The sequence below is a fragment of the Staurois parvus genome, unplaced genomic scaffold (genome assembly GCF_062004578.1).
Source record: "Staurois parvus isolate SC_StPar_1 unplaced genomic scaffold, SC_StPar_1.0 ptg000426l, whole genome shotgun sequence".
NCBI classification, from domain to species: Eukaryota; Metazoa; Chordata; class Amphibia; order Anura; family Ranidae; genus Staurois; species Staurois parvus.
Window position 1 is genome coordinate 3,753,058 of NW_028318222.1, and position 18,201 is coordinate 3,771,258.

The 18,201-nt window shown below is 44.3% G+C and overlaps 1 protein-coding gene across 2 annotated transcripts in view; it reads left to right on the forward strand.

Moving 5' to 3' along the window:
• Positions 1 to 18,201, forward strand: part of BRF1 (BRF1 general transcription factor IIIB subunit) — a 507,447-nt gene that overhangs the window by 238,619 nt on the left and 250,627 nt on the right. The gene's annotated exons all lie outside the window — the stretch shown is intronic.

Below are 18,201 nucleotides of genomic sequence, written 5' to 3' on the forward strand. Positions count from 1 at the left end.
AGTTTTGATGGATTCCCCTCAATATATAGTTTTAAGAAAACGTCTCCGGTTCTGTATGTGCTGGTTCATGATACCTTCCAGTTTTACACAAGGATGGAAGAACCCTGATTATCAGGCCAACTAAGAATTGCGTCTTGGCCAAAATGTGTTGGCAAATAGACAGGCATATAGATCAACAGAGAGACAGGAGAAAGCATTAGGGAAATTGTATGCAGTAATTTATGGAAACCGTAATACTAGGCCTTCGTTAGACCGCAACTAATCAGAGATCTACTCAATCAGATGGGAGCTAGAACTAAAGTACACTTGTTCGAAGGCAAACTTTGTGAAATATGTGTGCCGTTAGACATTACATGTGTTTAGTGCTACTGTACCTTGTCATGTAGACACTTTAGGGTTTATTTACTAAAGCTGGAGAGTGCAAAATCAGGCTCACTTCTACATAGAAACGAATCTGCTTCCAGGCGTTACTGCCAAAAGCTTAAAGCGGAGCACCACCCAAAAGGGGAAGTTCTGCTTTAATGCTTTGTCCCCCGCTCCCCATTAAGGATTGGCACCTTTGGGGAGTGGGTACCCGAATTTGACAGATACCCGCTCCCACTTCTGGTGTGATCGCCTAAGGTGAAGACTACGGGACCATTCACAGAGCGCAGTGCTACTTGCACATGCTCAGTGGGCACCCGGCTGTGAAGCTGCAAGCTGTCACAGCCAGGTGCCCACACTAAGGATACCAGCATCAAGGAGAGAAGACGGCTGGTGAAACCAGCCGTGGTGAGGACATCGCTGGACAGAGGGAGAGGTAAGTGTCTGTATTTTAAAAGTCAGCAGCTACAGTTTTTGTAGCTGCTGACTTTTATTTCTTTTTTAATTCAACTGGAACTCTGCTTTAACGACTTGCCCTCCGCCCTATAGCAGAAGTACTGCTACAGGGCAGCAGGGCTGTGCAAAATCATGTATATGTACGTTATTTGCATTTCTGGGTTGGGTGGCGTGTGCCACCCAACTCCCCATGCCGCTATTGGCGATTAGAGATGTAAATCACCGGGTCCCTGGCGGCAATTCCTGGCCGACGATCGTTGGGGAAAGCTGACAGGGGAGAGACCTGTGGACATGCTGCTTTGTATCTCTCTGTACAGCATATCTCCCTAGTAAAAACAGCACACAGTACAACACACACCATTTGATCTCCCCAGATGTTAACACCCTCCTGCCCAGTGTCATTACTACAGTGTCAGTGCTTTTTATTAGCACTGATCACTGTATTAGTTTCACTGGGGATGTCAGTGGCAGCTAGTCAGTTCCCCCCAGTGTCAGAATGCCTGCCGCTGTCCTGCTGTAAGTCGCAGATCGCTGCCATTACCAGTATAAAGAAAATTTATTTAAAAATCCCAGTATATATACTGCCATTTGTAAACGCTATAACTTTCATGTAAACCAATTAATTTACATGTATTGTGATTTTTTTTTTTTTTTTCTTTAGCAAAGACATGTAGCAGAATACATTTTGGCCTAAATTTTTAAAGTAAAACCATAATTTGCCGTATGATGATGCAGATGAATTTGCAGTGTCCTGTGTTGCTGTGCCAGGAGCTGTATTCTATTGAGCAGGTCTTCACATAAACATTAGACCACGGTCCCTGACCCCAATTTTCAGGCATCTTCAGTACAAGTTGCTTGTATTACCACGGACTGGCATCTTCATGCCTTTTAATCTTGGTGTTCCTGTGTGTATGTTTTTAACAAACAGCTTTTTGAGTGTTTAAGATTTCCCAACTGATAACTTGTTTTATGACCCGAGGAAATTGCAGAAAAGTACATGTTTGTGTATGTGGGTCAGTTGTTAATTATGAATACACGGAGACTGTTATTGGGTTGGTTTTAAACCCTCCAGTGCTTTTGTTTACATGCCGGTTATGTTCGGGTTGAGGGTTTTTATACTGTTCCATTTGTTTTTGTGGAAAAGCCTTGTGTTTAATGAAAAAACTGCATGGTTCTTTTTATTGGAAGAAAATTTTTAGCATTTGTTTTAAGTAGGTTTTCTTAGTGACTAATATGATTTTGCATTTTATATTATAGTTTTCTCTATTGACCAGAACAAAATCCCCACCCTTTCCAGAGTTCCACACTTACCTCGAGCCGAAAACTGTTATCTGGGGATTGTTACATCCCATGCCACAAGTCATCTATTACCAGTAGAGCCCCATAGAAGTCTTGTGGACCTTACATCCTGCGACGAACATCCTCTGTTTTCAGTAGCGCCCCATGGGTTCTAGCTGGCCTAACCAAACCAACCCCCCCCCCATCACACTTACCTCGAATTGAAAGCTGTGGCCTATGGGGATTGTTACATCCCACGCTGTGAGTCCTCTGGTTCCAGTAGACCCCCATAGAAGTTTTGCTGACCTTACATCCCGCAACCAAAATCCTTTTTTTTTTATTTTTTTCAGTGGGCTCCATAGGATCTAGCTGGCCTAATCCCCCTGTCCAGAGATGCATATTTAACTCGATGAGAAAGCCATGGCCTCTGGGGATTGTTACATCCCGCGCCACAGATCTTGTGTTTCCAGTAGAGCCCCATAGAAGTGTATTCGTGGATTTGTCCATCCATGCTGTATAGCACAGATATGTAGTCTCTTGGATTTTTTTATGTTCAGCCTGCAGGCTGAGCGAAAAATGTCATACTACCTTAAGCTGGCCATACACTGACTGAAATTCAGCTGGTCTAGCATGGAGCCCTTGGCTCGAAATATGTTGGATTTTCAGATAATCCATGGCTGCAGCCACTGATCAGTGTATTTGGCAGCGGTTGGTGCAACTGTAGTGCCCTAGTGAGGGAAAAATCCTTCATCCACCTCGTCTGTGTGAATGGAGAAATCACCTGGTTTTTGGGTTTGTGTGTGGGCAGCCAGACTCATTACAAGCATTGCAGTTAGAAAGTCAACGTGACGTCAGAACTCCAGATCTGCATACTTGTTCCAGGTCAGTACCTCAAGGTATGGAGGGCCAACCAGACATGTAACTAGTATTATTTAGAAAAAGACGTCCTCAGCAGCCTCCATATGCTTTCCATTCAAGTTTCCTGTATTGTGATCATCATGTAAGGTCCCCCTCCTTGTGAAGCAATTTTGTATGCCATAGCTATACCTGGATATACTGTAGATGTAGGCCTGGAAAGGGGGCCTGGGTAGGTAGGTTGTGTCCACTTCAGTAAAAACGAATCTTATTAACCAAACGATTTTTAAATGGCTCATGTCATGCTTTCTGGTTGCCTGGCAGTTTTGCGGGTTTGGTGACAGCATGCGCCAGGAGACAACAGTCTGGCGTTTGTGGATCCAGATAATAATGTTGACCGAGCATACATACACAGGTCAGTTGGTTGACAATGACTAACTGCTCATATATTCCACATCTTGTGAAGGGCATAGAGGGGTCTGAAAATCACATCACTGCATGTTGCTTATCTGCCTGATCGGAATGGTGTTCCTCTATAGCCACACATGTACTGCAAAGCGAGAACAGATCTCTGCAATTTACCTTTTATTATTCCTTTATATAAATAAATAATACTGAGCTGGACTTCCCTGCTGGTGATTTAGTAATGAAGATTGCCAGTAACTTAGAAGTAAGAGCTCGGCTTTTGTCCTTTGTAGATAAAAGTTACATGGCTGAGTCCGCAACCTTTCTTCATTGTATATATCATTGCAAGGAGTACACGGAGGGGATGTATTACACACAACAATTGGGTGATCTACAGCTGCCCTAATTATGCATCTAAAGCTCAGGCTTCCTTCTTGTTGAGACATTACAGCTGTGACATAGTAGGAGTCATATCAGACCTCTGCAGTGAGGCCTCTGCTTCTACACAAAGAGAGCAAGGGTCCTACTCAGGGGACAGGCTTTTCTGCTCCAGCTGTGGCTGCTTTCTAAAGAGAATGAACTGTCAGACTTTTCACGTGTTTTGTTCTGATGAACCTGGAATGTATTTAGCCAATCTTTTTTAAAAAAAACCAATATCTTATTGTACAACCTGTCTTTAAAGGATCGGTTCACCTTTTAACTACTTGCCAGCCAACCGCAGATAGCCAAATGATGGCTACACTGCGGCCGGCTAGTTCTGGGAGGGCGTCATGTGACATCCTCCTAGAACACGCTCTCCTGCGCGCCCCCGGCGATCTCCGTGATCGCTGTGTCCTACGGACACAGCTGATCACGTGATGTGGTAAAAGGCCAATCACAGCAGCCTTTTACCATGTGATCATCCAATGACACGCTGATCACCGGGAAATGCAATTGCCGGTTCTCGGCTGCACTTTCCTCATGCTGACAGAGCGCGAGGAAAGTACTGCCGAGAACCAGCAGTTGTCAGAGCAGGGATCGGCACCCATCATCAGGGCATGGATGATCAGTGCCCTGATGATCAGTGCCCAGCAGTGCCACCCACCAGTTCCGCCCACCTGTGCCCACCAGTGCCACCCACCAGTGCCCATCAATGCAGTGCTGCCAGTCAATGCCTAGCAGTGCCGCCAGTCAGTGTCCAGCAGTGATGCCAGTCAGTGCCACCTATCAGTGCTGTCTATCAGTGCCGCCTATCAGTGCCCATCAGTGCTGCCTCATCAACGCACATCAGTGAAGGAGAAAAATTACCTGTTTGAAAAATTTTATAATAGAAACAAAGAAAATTGTATTTATTTTTTTATTTTTTGCACATTTTTTTGTTTATAACGCAAAAAGTAAAATGCCCAGCAGTGATTAAATACCACCAAAAGAAAGCTCTATTTGTGAGAAAAAAATGATAAAAATTTCATATGGGTACAATCTTGCATGACCGCGCAATTGTCAATCAAAGTGCGACAGCACTGAAAACTGAAAGAAGGGGGTATAAGTGCCCGGTAGGCAAGTGTTACACCCGTATTTAGGCCTTGTGCACACAGGGTGTTTTTGCAGCCACTTTTAGGGGCATCAGGCTTTTTTTTTTTTTATAGATTCCAAACACCCCTCCATATTGTCCTATGTGTCCATGTATACATAGACTTTTAGAAGCTTTTAGTGGCAGGGGCTTTTAGGAGCTGTAGAAAAAACCCCGCTGCCAGTGCGTCCAGGGGCAGCAACGTTTTGGCAGAAAAAAAACGTTTGACGCATCTAAATGCTTAGGTGAGTTTAGCGCTTGAGGAATAATTCATTTCAATGGCCTGAATAAATTATTATTCTGGCCAATTAAATGAATTAATGCCCAAGCGCTTGACCCCTGTTAATGCGCCTAAACACTTGTAAAAGCGTTAGATGCGACAGGCGGTTTTTTTCTGCCAAAACGCTGCTGCCAAGAGGAGGAACATTTTTAAAACATCCTGTGTGCATAAGGCCCAAAGGTGCATAATAGTTATATAAATCTCCCTCTCCTCTTTACCCCCTCTTCCTTATAACAGCAGGCATGGGTTCCTCTCCCCCGCAGCTGCTGTCACATTTTAAAATTGACACAACTATGTGGGCGGAGTCTGTGAATGAAGAAACTGCAAGTCCAGTCTGCCACTGCGGCAGACAGCTTATAGTTCTCAATGGACAGCAAGGGCACTAATGAGCACCCTCGTACTTGATTGACATTTTCTTCAGCTTTCAAACAGGAAGCCCATACAGAGGTATGAGCAGGACGTGTCTGCAGGAACCTGACGTTGCATCTGCAATCCATTGATCGTGAATGCAATGCTCTGCAAGCCCTTGTAAAAAAGTAAATGCACAAGTTTTCCTATAAAATATACACATTTATTATTTTTCAGAAAGGTGAACATAGACTTTAAAGTTATCAAAATCTAAACTCCCACTGACACCATAGAGCAGACTTGCGAAGGTGCCTGCTGCTAACCGTGACGGCAATCCCACACCAAGTAGATCTTAGGCTTCAGCCCCATTGCCACAACCTCCAAACCAAAAATCGAAGTATCAGTATTTGTCAAAGACAAGGCACAACCATTTCCCTTCCATTACCTGTGGAATGGGGGTCACAGTTAAAGTGACACTAAACTCTTGTTTGAAGAAAATTTGATTCATATATGAATTCCTAAAGTGAAATTCCAGGCTATTGACTAACTATGCTTATACCTGCCCCCACCTCCTTTCCATATCCTATTCTAACTACATTGTGAAAGGAAGATGCATATACCTACCTATTCAGAGGGCACCCCAGTCTGGTCATATGATTGACTCCCAGCGGCAGCTTCAGTGTAGAGGAGGGACAGCTGACAATGGATGCCCCATAGTAAGCCTATGGGTGATGTCACTGCCCAGGCTTTTCAGCCATTGTCCGCAAATTCTTCTCTCCCCTGATGCTGGCTGCTGAAGAGATCATGTGACCGGACCGGAGTGCCCTTAGAATAGATATGTATGAGCATCTTCCTTTCACAGAGTAGTTATAATAGGATTTAGAAGGGGGGTGTAAACAGGAGTTCCACCTTAACTCAAAAAACATAGTAGCTTCTATTGTTCTTGGCCATCTCCAAATTCCTTTTTTTTTTTTTTGCCTCTGTGATTTGACTTCTTGTTAGAGGGAGGCTACGTTCGTTCTGTATGGCATCACTGCATGTAGGAACATAGCCATCCTTTCTTGCTCACTCCTGAGATGGGCTATAACCGTGGTCTCCAAACTGCATCCCGGGGGCCAAATGTGGCCCTTGGGGTACTATTCCTCCCACTGATGCAATGCACTATTCCTTCCACTGACACCAACAATGGGGCAATAATTCCTGCACCAATCCAACAGTGGGGCACTACTCCTCCCACCAACACCCAACGATGAGGCACTATGCCTCCCTCCAATGCCACTGATGTCTCCCTTTAATACCAATGATGGGGCACTATGCCTCTCACTGACACCAACAATGGGGTACTATTATTTCTCCAAAGATGGGGCATTGTTTACCCCCACTGATGCCAGGACATTTTTTTTCTACCATTTTCCATGTTCCTGGCCCCTCTAAAGTCTGAAGCACAGTAAACTGAACCTTTGTTTAGAAGGTTTGGAGACCCCTGGACTATCGGATGCATAGTATGTATAGAGCAGTGCACATGACCACAACTAAGATGTTCCAGAGTTCATGGGGGATGTTACAAGGAGGCAGAAAAACACAACAGTAAACAATTTAATGAAAAATAGATTATAGGGCCATTAAAGTGGTTCTCCGCCCAGTTAAGGTAAGAGCTTGCTATACAGTGTCTGTGACATTTAGGTGAAGTAAGGTCTGGACGGGTTTATGTTAAACCAGAACATAGAAGAAAAACAGCAGATGTCATGTTGTGGTGGGTGACAGGCATTTTTATGTTCTATTTTAATAGTCTTTTCAGAATCTATGTGTCTATGATCTGCTGTATGACAGTAAACAGAATTCTGTGGGGGTTTTTTTTTTGGTATAAGGGCCGTTGAAGCATAACATCACAGAGCACTTAGAATGAAAAATCCCAAGTCACTGTTTATTTAGCCTAATTGTGTCACACGCCATTACCTCCTGTTTTATCACACATGGCCCCTGTTTACACATCATCAGAAAATCATTTGCTAGGTTTTGCTGTATCAAATGCCATCAAGACTCTCAACTTAAGTGCAGGGATCAGAAATATGCCAGACATAGCTAGAGTAAAATTAAAATTTAATTCAACCGTTTCACAGCCAAAGAACTTCCCGCACTCCATTTGTCATAGGGCTTCTGGAAGTAATGGAGTTTAAGCAAATCTAGCTTTAAAAGACGGCGGAAAAGGGATCACGGTTTAACAGCCTAGAAAAAGGTTCTTTCATTTTAAATCCGATTCATTTGGGTTAGTTTCTAATCATGCAGACCCCCGTGTCTGTGCATAGTGTGCTGTATGTATGAATCTGAGGGAACAGGCACCCAAATCAGGCAGATGCTCCTTAACCTGTTGCCAACCATGTAACGCAAATGTGCGGTGGCTTGAGGGTTGGCCTTAATGCACATGCATTGGACTTGCACTATATTGCCAAAAGTAATGGGCCAGCCCTTCAAATCATTGGATTCAAGTGTTCCAATCACCTCCATGGCCACAGGTGTATAAAATCATCACCTAGGCATGCAGACTGCTTCTACAAATATTTGTGAAAGAATGGGTCGCTCTCAGGAGCTCAATGACTCCAAGCGTGGTACCTTGATAGGTTGCCACCTGTGCAATAAGTCCATCCGTGTCATTTCCTGGCTACTAAATATTCCACGGTCAACTGTTAGTGGGATGTTAACAAAGTGGAAGCAATTGGAAACAGCAACTCAGCCACGAAGTGGTAGGCCACATAAAATGACAGAGCGGGGTCAGCGCATGCTGAAGCACACAGTGCACAGAAGTCGCTGACAGTCTCCAGAGTCAATAGCTAAAGACCTCCAAACTTCATGTGGCCTTCAGATTAGCACAACAACAGTGCATAGAGAGCTTCATGGAATGGGTTTCCATGGCTGAGCAGCTGCATCCAAGCCTTATATCACCAAGTGCAATGCAAAGTGTCAAATGCAGTGGCGTAAAGCACCACTGAACTCTGGTCTCTGGAGTATCGAATCACGCTTCTCTGTATGGAAATCCGATGGATTTGTCTGGGTTTGGCGGTTGCCAGGAGAATGGTACTTGCCTGAGTGCATTGGTTTGGTGGAGGGGGGATTATGGTGTGGAGTTGTATTTCAGGGGTTAGGCTTGGCCCCTTAGTTCCAGTGAAGGGAACTCATGAGGCGTCAGCATACCAAGACATTTTGGACAATTTCATGCTCCCAACTTTGTGGGAACAGTTTGGGGATGGTCCCTTCCTGTTCCAATATGACTGCACACCAGTGCACAAAGCAAGGTCCATAAAGACATGGATGAGTGAGTTTGGGGTGGAGGAACTTGACTGGCCTGCACAGAGTCCTGACCTCAACCCCATAGAACACCTTTGGGATGAATTCGAGCGAGCCTTCTCGTCTGACATCAGTGCCTGACCTCACAAATGTGCTTCTGGAAGAATGGTCAAACATTCCCATAGACACCCTCCTAAACCTTGTGGACATCCTTCCCAGAAGAGTTGAAGCTGTTATAGCTGCAAAGGGCGAGGCCAACTCCCAAGATGGACTATGGGATTTGTATTGTGCATAGAGCAGTACACATGACTGCAACTAATATGCACTGCTAATTCCAAACAAACAGAAGTGAGTGGGAAAAAGGAGAAGTCACACGGAACATTACAAGGAGGCAGAAAATCTCAGAAGGAAACCATTTCATGGAAAATAGATTACAGGGCCATTAAAGCAGAACTTCACTTTCTCAATTATCTTGGGCTATTTCTCATCCTTATGCAGCCAGCATTAGTAAATAGATAGGAAAATATTTACGTGTTTTTAACTTTTTTTTTTGCATAATTTCATTTACTTCCTGGTTTCCATGCCTAAGCAAATTATGTCATATATCCCAGGAGGGCAGGGAGGGTTCTCAGCTCAGCCAATGCCTGAGCTAAGGACAGATGGATTCCAGGACGTAACTGCTACATGAATCATCTGCCCTTACTCAAGATGGCTTCTGCCAGAAATGCTAGGTGGTGTTTTGCAAAATTATTTCTCCTCAAAAAAAGGAATGGAGACATGGATGAATGGAGGAGTTTGTATTGAATATTAAAAATGAATTTTATAGCATTTTTGGTTTGTGGTACTCAGATACAGTGCAGTTCCAGGTTTGGGCGTCTGTGGATTCCTTTTGAATAAGCATATTGTTTACCATGACTTTTTCTCAAATGCAGAATGCTAATGACTAGTAATACATTGCTAACCAGACTTCAGTGCCAGGGTGGGTGCAGAATTTGACAGTTGTCTCTTATACTGCACTGCACATTTCAGCAGTAATCGCGGAACTCTAACCTAAAGGATAAGTTCACCTTTTGGACAAAAATAATAAATGCACATTTTTTTACATGTAAAAAAAGTGCATTTATTATTTTTGTCCAAAGGAGCCTGGAAAGCATTGGACCAGCGATCAGTAGATCACTGATGCCATGCAGGTCTCTTGCAGACCTGTCAGAATATCTGCTAGCTGTACGGGATGTACGGTCAAGCTGATATACTGATAGGAAGCTTCAATTAACTACTACGGTGATCCACAGCACAGTGGTAGTTCATTGAAAACTACAAGCTGACAGCCGCTAAGGCTTACGGGACTTGCAGTTCATTCATTCACGGAAGTCTGTGAATGATTGACGCAGCCCCGCACGGCCACGCTGTTTTCAAATCTGACAGATAGTACAGGGAGAAGTTTCCCCCTACTATCTGTCACAGGGAGGTGAGGGGACGACGGGCACCCTAACAACGGGTGGAACATGTGACATGTTCCAAAGGTGAACTTATCCTTTAAAGTAGAATTAAACCGCTCTAGGTCTTTCAGTGCAGCTTTTCTGAACTTCCTGTTATGCTTTGCAGCTGTCCCCCCATTAGCTTGGTGGAAGAGGCAGCAGGGGAGTGGCTTACAGTGGAGCTGTGTGTGTGTATTGGCATACACAGAGCTCAGGGGACCAGTTCATTCAGCAGGTAACGGGGCAGCACAGTAGCTAAATGGTTAGCACTTCCGCCTGGCAGTACTAGTGTCATTGGTTCGAATCCCAACCACGGTACCATCTGCCTGGAGCTTCCATGTTCTCCCTGTGCCTGCGTGGGTTTCCTCTGGGTGCTCTGGTTTCCTCCTACACTCCAAAGACATGCTGGTAGGTTAATTGGCTCCTGTCTAATTTGTCCCTAGTATGTGTATGTATGAATGTGAGTTAGGGACTAATGTGAATGTACAATATATATGTAAAGCGCTGTGTACATTGACAGCACTATATAAGTGCCTGAAAAAAATTAATAAAATAACTGAAACTAAGACACATTGAGGAGCAGAAATCATTGTGAGTGGATTCATCAGCATTTGGAATGGCTAAAAAAATGAATATCACTTTGTCATAAAGCATATTTAGAGGCTTTTTTTAATTTTTTTTTTAGCACCAAATCTTTTGTAGATTCTGCTCCCCGACTATAGAAAAGAATGGTAGCAATACATTGCCAGCGCCATTTAATAAATGGTATTGTGCTTTTTTTTTTTTATATGTTCATTAAAGATCGTAAAATCTGAATTGTCAGGTTATATATGGTTGAGGCAAAACAATTTGGACTACTTGTGTTGAACTCCTCTTGGGGAGCATTGTGCCAGCAACAGTGTAGTCGTCATTAGGCCTATTAAAAGACGAACCGCCATAAATATGGCAAATTAACTTGTATAATAAATCCCTTGCCCCTAATCAGTACATAGTTACATACATTGTAATTACGTTGATTTTGAGTGTAGACTGTTAGGTTGGGTATTCATCGGAGAGTTTAATCGCTTGTTAGGGTTTAACTCATTGTTCACAGTTGCTTCACTTGCAGTATGTTGATGTCAGCTTAGGCAGTTGTCAGCGTGGGGTTACTAACAGATTATTAAAATCTCCAGTGTAGCCATAACCTCCCGCCGGCCATGTACACAATCGAGCAGAGCAAACCAATCTACAGCCAACCGTTTATTTCAGGTACTTATATAGCGCCGTCAATTTACGCAGCGCCTTACATACATATTGTACATTCACATTATTCCCAAATACGCAAGGGGTGTACAATCTAAAGTCCCTAACTTACATTCATATACTAGGGCCAATTTAGACAGGAGCCAATTAACCTTCCAGCATGTCTTTGGAGCGTAGGAGGAAACCGGAGTACCCGGAGGAACCCCGCGCAGGCACAGGGAGAACATGCAAACTCCAGGCAGGTGGTGCCATGGTTGGGATTTGAACCGACGACCCTAGTACTGTCAGGCGGAAGTGCTAACCATTTAGCCACTGTGCTGCCCATTACCTAGTAGGCAGTGTTGTATTTAGGTTTTGTGCTGCCCTAGGCAACACAAAAAATTGGCACCCCCCTCTCACCTGCAGTGCCTTCCACTACCACTGCCTCCCATACACCAGCCACCATAGACAGAGAGACACTCGCCTCCACAGCTCCGGACATCCCTGGGAACAAGAGTGGGGCTGTGCATACATCGTCATGAAACCTGTAGCCTCTCTCAGAACCCACCAGGTCCCCGTGCTACGTGTGTCGCTTCTTCCTAGGGACAGTGCTCCCCCCCCCCCTGAAAAATGCCGCCCTAGGCAAATGCCTTGTTTGCCTTGTGGTAAATACACCCCTGCTAGTAGATTGTGTATTATTATTATTCTACAGGATTTATATAGTGCCAACAATTGGTGCAGTGCTTTATAATATGAGGGCAGGCAGTACAGTTACCATACAATTCAATACAATAGGAATCCGGGGACTCTGCTTGTTAGAGCTTACGTGTTCATTTGTTTCATTTTGCTCAAACATTAGAGGAAGGCGACCAGGAAACTGTCATGTGTACGGCACAGCCCAATGAGATGCTTGTTCTCAGCACAGTCAAGACATCCCCGGAGACTGATCACTATGTTTACATCATGGAAGTTTCAGAGGGACCCCCACACACAGGAGATCAGCCTTGAGCGATCCATCTTCAGTCATCACACACAAGCAGAAAGTATTATTCATTCATCTATTCTTCAGCCTTGACTGGAGGGAGGAGGATGTGTACTTCCTATTATTATGTTTCAGCTATAACTGATGTAAAACCATCATAGTTGGTTTAGTTCAAATCAGGGTATTCCATATGAGGCGGCTGTCAGCAGGAGATTGAAGCTGGTAGCATTTCCTATGCATCAGAGTTTTTAAAAGGGAACATTTGGGGCAAAGTCTGGTATCTACTTTACAAAAATAAATGCCTGGCTTTCATATTGATCCTGAGAGTGTCCAAGTCATTGAGTCAGAAAAGCCTGTAGATGTGGAGTTCTGACTTAACTCCTAGAGACAGCTAGTTAGCAGTGTCAGCAATGGCATCCTCCACATTCTCTTAGTTAACCACTTGCCCTCCTGAGGATTTACCCCCATTCCTGACCAGGCCATTTTTTTGCGTTACGGCGCTGCGTTACTTTGACAATTGCGCGGTCATGCAACGTTGCACCGAAATGAAATTTGTCCTTTTTTCCCATGAATTAAGCTTTCTTTCGGTGGTATTTGATCGTGTGTGCGGTTGTTATTAAAAAAAAAAGACAAATTTTGAGAGATTTTTTTTTTACTTTTTGCTATTAAACATGTCCAGTAAAAAAATTTAAAAAATCTGATTTAGGCCAAAATATATTCTGCTAAAAAAAATTTCCCAATCCATGTAAGTTAAGTTGTTTATGTGAAAGTTATAGCGTGTACAAATGGCGGTATATATACTGGGGTTTTGTTAAAATTATTTTTACTAGTAATGGTGGTGATCAACGACTTATAGCGGGACTATGGCAGGCATTCTGAAACTGGGGGGGGGGGGGGGAACTGATTTGGTGTCACTGACATCCCCAGTGATAGCAATACGGTGATCAGTGCTAAAAAAAAAAATAAAAAAAAAATGCACTGACACTGAACTAATGGCACTGGGCAGGAAGGGGTTAACATGAGGAGCGATCAAAGGGTTAACTGTGTGCTGTTTTACTAAGTGCTGTGTGTATGTACTTCACTGTAAGCACACTGCTTTGCATGGCTGTGGCTGCAAATGGCGGCACGGGTACCCCCCATCCAGGGATGCAAAATCAAGTTTTTATATGTGATTTTGCATACCCATGCCGCCCTGTAGCAGTGACACTGAACTAATGGCACTGGGCAGGAAGGGGTTAACATGAGGAGCGATCAAAGGGTTAACTGTGTGCTGTTTTATTAAGTGCTGTGTGTATGTACTTCACTGTAAGCACACTGCTTTGCATGGCTGTGGCTGCGAATGGCGGCACGGGTACCCCCCATCCAGGGATGCAAAATCAAGTTTTTATATGTGATTTTGCATACCCATGCCGCCCTGTAGCAATGTTTCTGCTATAGGGTGGTCAAGAAGAGGTTGAAGAAAGGGAAAAAAAAAAATCAAACCTTCATACTTCCTTCCATGCTGCAGTATAAGTGTGGACATGCAGCGGTCCTACACTGACTCTAAGACCAAGAACTGCATGATCACATGACTGCTGGTTGCTCAGTCCTTGTTGTGCTTATCTCCTCCAGAGATAACTGGAGCACTAGGCTTGGGAGGGGTTGGGATCAACAGACTCCAGATCTCAGTCTTATGATGAAAGGTGGAGCTAGCTGTTAGTCAGGCAGCCTGGTGAATCCTGACAATATTGTCAGGATCCTACCACAGTTTGGCCTTGGCTCTGCCCCATCCACTCTCAGCTAACTCTGGGCCAGAAGAGAATGAAAATAAGTGCACTCCTGTGACTAAAACCTTTTGACCATACTTTTCTTTTAAAGCAATATTTTTTTTTTTTAAATAACCATGTTATACTTACCTGCTCTGTGCAATAGTTTTGCACAGAGCAGCCCAGATCCTCTCTTTCGGGTCCCTGCTGGTGCTCCTGGCTCCTCCCCCTCAAGCAGTGCCCTCAAGGAAAGCTGCTCACCCTGGGGGCACCTCGGCATGCTCATTCTCGAGCCTCTGCTCTATGCATCCATAAGACAACACGTAGAGCCCGCTGCTCTCTCCTCATTGGCTCACTGGCTGTGAATGACAGCAGCGGGAACCGATGGGCCTGTGAACCCGAAAGGTGCGCTGAAGGGGCCTTGTAGTAAAGGTAAGCTTGTCATAGTGTGCTAGTATATGGTGCATACTTATGGCATAAACTTGCAGGGGGCCATGAAGCTTATGATTAAAGCGGATCTTAGCCTCTCCCCCCTCCCCCCCGACCTTTATTTTTCAAATACCCCGGCTTACCGGGTGGTGTGTTGTGTACATTTCAGATACTCACCCACCAGGAGGATACAGCTTTGTCCCGCTGAAGTCCTTGTGTCCTCTGCCCCTGCTCAGTCCCATGCCGACATGTTGCTTGTGACATCATCAAGAAGTCCACCAACTAGCTCTTCCAGGTTCAGCCGGCACGCCTCCTGATGACATGGCACTAGGCATGCCCCCCTTTCTGAATGACAGGCTATGCCTCCAGGGATATATGATGTACATATCTCAGAAGCCACAGTGAGCACTGCACGTCATTCGCCTAGACGGGTGACATGCATGGGGTGGGGGCACACGTTTTTCATTAAAAAAAATGTAAATACGTAATTAAAAAAGACAGCGCTATTCATGTGGCGGAGTAGAGGAGTGGATTGGAGGGAAGTTTACTCAGAGGATGAAGATCCGCTTTCAGCTTAGTCTGTGTTTCTTGTGTGACTCTGAGATTCAATATATACTGTAAGTAGATCTGTAGTGTTTTGAAGAACGCATCAAATATTTCCACAAATGTCAGAATCTACGCTATTGCATAATTGCTCTCACTTGGAAAAAAATGGTATTTGTTTTAAATTCTTTGGTACCATGTTTAACTCGTCTTTATGGGTTCCTTAGATTCAAACGGACAAGGTCCAGGACAGTCACTCGTAGGATGTGTTCAAAACAATGTATAACTATTTCTTTATGGCCTTCATTGGTGAGCACTTCTCTTGGCTCAGCATATCATATAGGCCAGACCACCCTGACATTGGCATAATTTATTACCCTACTTAGCCAGCTCTAAATACAACATTCAGCTGCTTTGCTGGCCAAGTGCAGGGAGCGCTTGTATCATCAACCTCTAACTTTCTGTTCACTAATAGCAGCTGAAGTAAAGTTTCTGATCAGATGCTGGATACAATTTTGTGGTACATTTTCTGAGGATCTGTAGAATGAAGACTGAAAGTACATGGCAACTAATCATAGCCAAGGATTATTTTTCTAAGTGAATTTGGACTTGATAACTTATGGTTGGTTGATGTGGGCAGCAGTCCCAATTTTACTTGTTTTTGATGAAATGGACCGGTATAGCTTACTACTTAATTGCAGAATGCTGTGTCCCTCCTGGCTGCTGCCCTTGGCTGAGAGCCCCCATAGCAAGCTGCTTGCTATGGGAGCACTTGTGCAGGATACACATAGCACAGCTCAGCCCCGCCCCCTCCTCAATGGCTGTGATTGCCAGCAGTGGGAGCCAATGATTCCTGCTGCTGCCTCTGAGTCAATGAGGAGGGAGGGAGTGGAGAGAGCCACTGCGCTCATGCATAGCACTAGATTAAGATTGGGCTCAAGTAACTATAAAGGGGGGCGGGAGCTGCACAGAGAAGTTTTTTTTCTTTTTTTGAAGCTTGAAGTGGTAGTAAAGTCTGTTTTATTTCCCTTGTACCTACAATAAGGCTTACCTATAGGTACTGTAAATATCGCCTAAGCATGCACCATTTAGGTGACATTTACCTGTGTAGTGCACCGGCGCATGCTGTCTGAAGGAATGGCGTGCCCATGCTGTTCCTTCAGAGCTGTATGCAGGAAAAAAAGTGACGTCATCGCGGCTCAGCCATTCAATGCGATGCGTACTTGCACATTATGCCTTTGTCTTGCAGGGGAAAACTTTTTTTTTCCTCTCTCTACAATTTACTTTAATGCATAAAAAAGAATTAAGGTAAAAACACTTTTACCTTTAGAACCACTTTATAAAGCTGAGCATAATATATATTTTGAACTCTTATGTGCCAAAGGATTTGTAACTGTTCAGCAGGTTTTGTGATTTTACATACTGCATGGCCATGTGATGACCCTCTTTCCATGCCACAGCTCAAGCAACTTATCGCTGAACAGTTTGCCTATACTGTACATTCACACCTTTGCAGTATAAATGCTTTGCCATGTACATGCATCACCATTTGATCCCTAGTCAACACGTTTTGATAAAAGCACAGCAAACAGGATTTTTTTTTCACACCAAAAATGTACCGGTGTGAACAGGCCATTCAAGTTTTCATTGAATGATGCTTTTATCCATGAGTGCTATTGCCAGCTCTGTCAAGGTGAACATGTAAACTTTTGTATTCTTTTCTGAATCCGCTTTATGCTTCTCCTTGTCACCTCTCTGCCTTCCTCCTTTATCCTATGAGTAGGCAGGTGCAGGGATCGGTAAAGCACAATCACTATATATTGGACTTTTTCACAAGACTGGCTGAACTGGCAAAACCGTTCACTTCTATTTGAATCAGTTGATACACTGCTTCCTTCGTGGTGTACTTTTATAGATATGTAACATGTTCTGAACTTGTTACAATGTAGTAAAACATCTTAGATCATTATCTGCAGTGGAAGAAACTCCTGCAATCAATCAGCTTTCTACTTTATAGATCAGTGGCCTCCAAACTGTGGCCCAGGGGCTGGATGCTACTCTTGCTTGTCTTTACCTGGCCCTTGGAGTCATTATCCCCCAACCCCCCCCCCCCACGGGGGTTGTATTCCTGCCACTGCCTTCAGCGATGGGGGCGGTATTCCTCCCACTGCCATCAGCGATGGGGGCGATATTCCTGCCACTGCCTTCAGCGATGGGGGCGGTATTCCTGCCACTGCCTTCAGCGATGGGGGCGGTATTCCTGCCACTGCCTTCAGCGATGGGGGCGGTATTCCTGCCACTGCCTTCAGCGATGGGGGCGGTATTCCTGCCACTGCCTTCAGCGATGGGGGCGGTACTCCTCCCACTGCCATCAGCGATGGGGCGGTACTCCTCCCACTGCCATCAGCGTTGAGTGGCATTCCTCCCACTGCCATCAACGATGATGGGGCATTTTCTACTCCCACTGGCCACAGTCCAGTCTACTCAAAATCTAAAGGACAGTAAGCTGGCCCTTTGAAGACCCCCTGCTATAGATGGACATTTAGAACGCTTTAGCTGATGTGTGTTACGTTAAAGTATATGTAAGCCCTAACAGTCAGTTTTCTATTCTTTGTCACTTTTGGTCTGTTAAATACACATTGTTTCCTTTTTATTACATTTCTTCAACAAGTTTACAAAATGGCAGCTGATCTTGCCAGAAATGTGTCAGCAGCTAACTTCTTGTGCTGCATTGCTTCCATCCATCTCTGAGGAATACAGGACCACTCTGGCTTTGTGATGGAAAAGATATAGGTGTTTGTAGTCCAAACAGAAGAGCAGCCAAGGGTGGCAACCCTGCCCCTCCATTGATACAGTGTAGCAAATGACGTTGACACCCTAAGACAGGAAGTTTTTTAAAAAACAATCCAGCCACTACATCTATAGACTGGTAAGCTAAAATGTTTTTTCTTTTGTCTTTAGATATATTTTAAGGCAGTCCTTTCAGT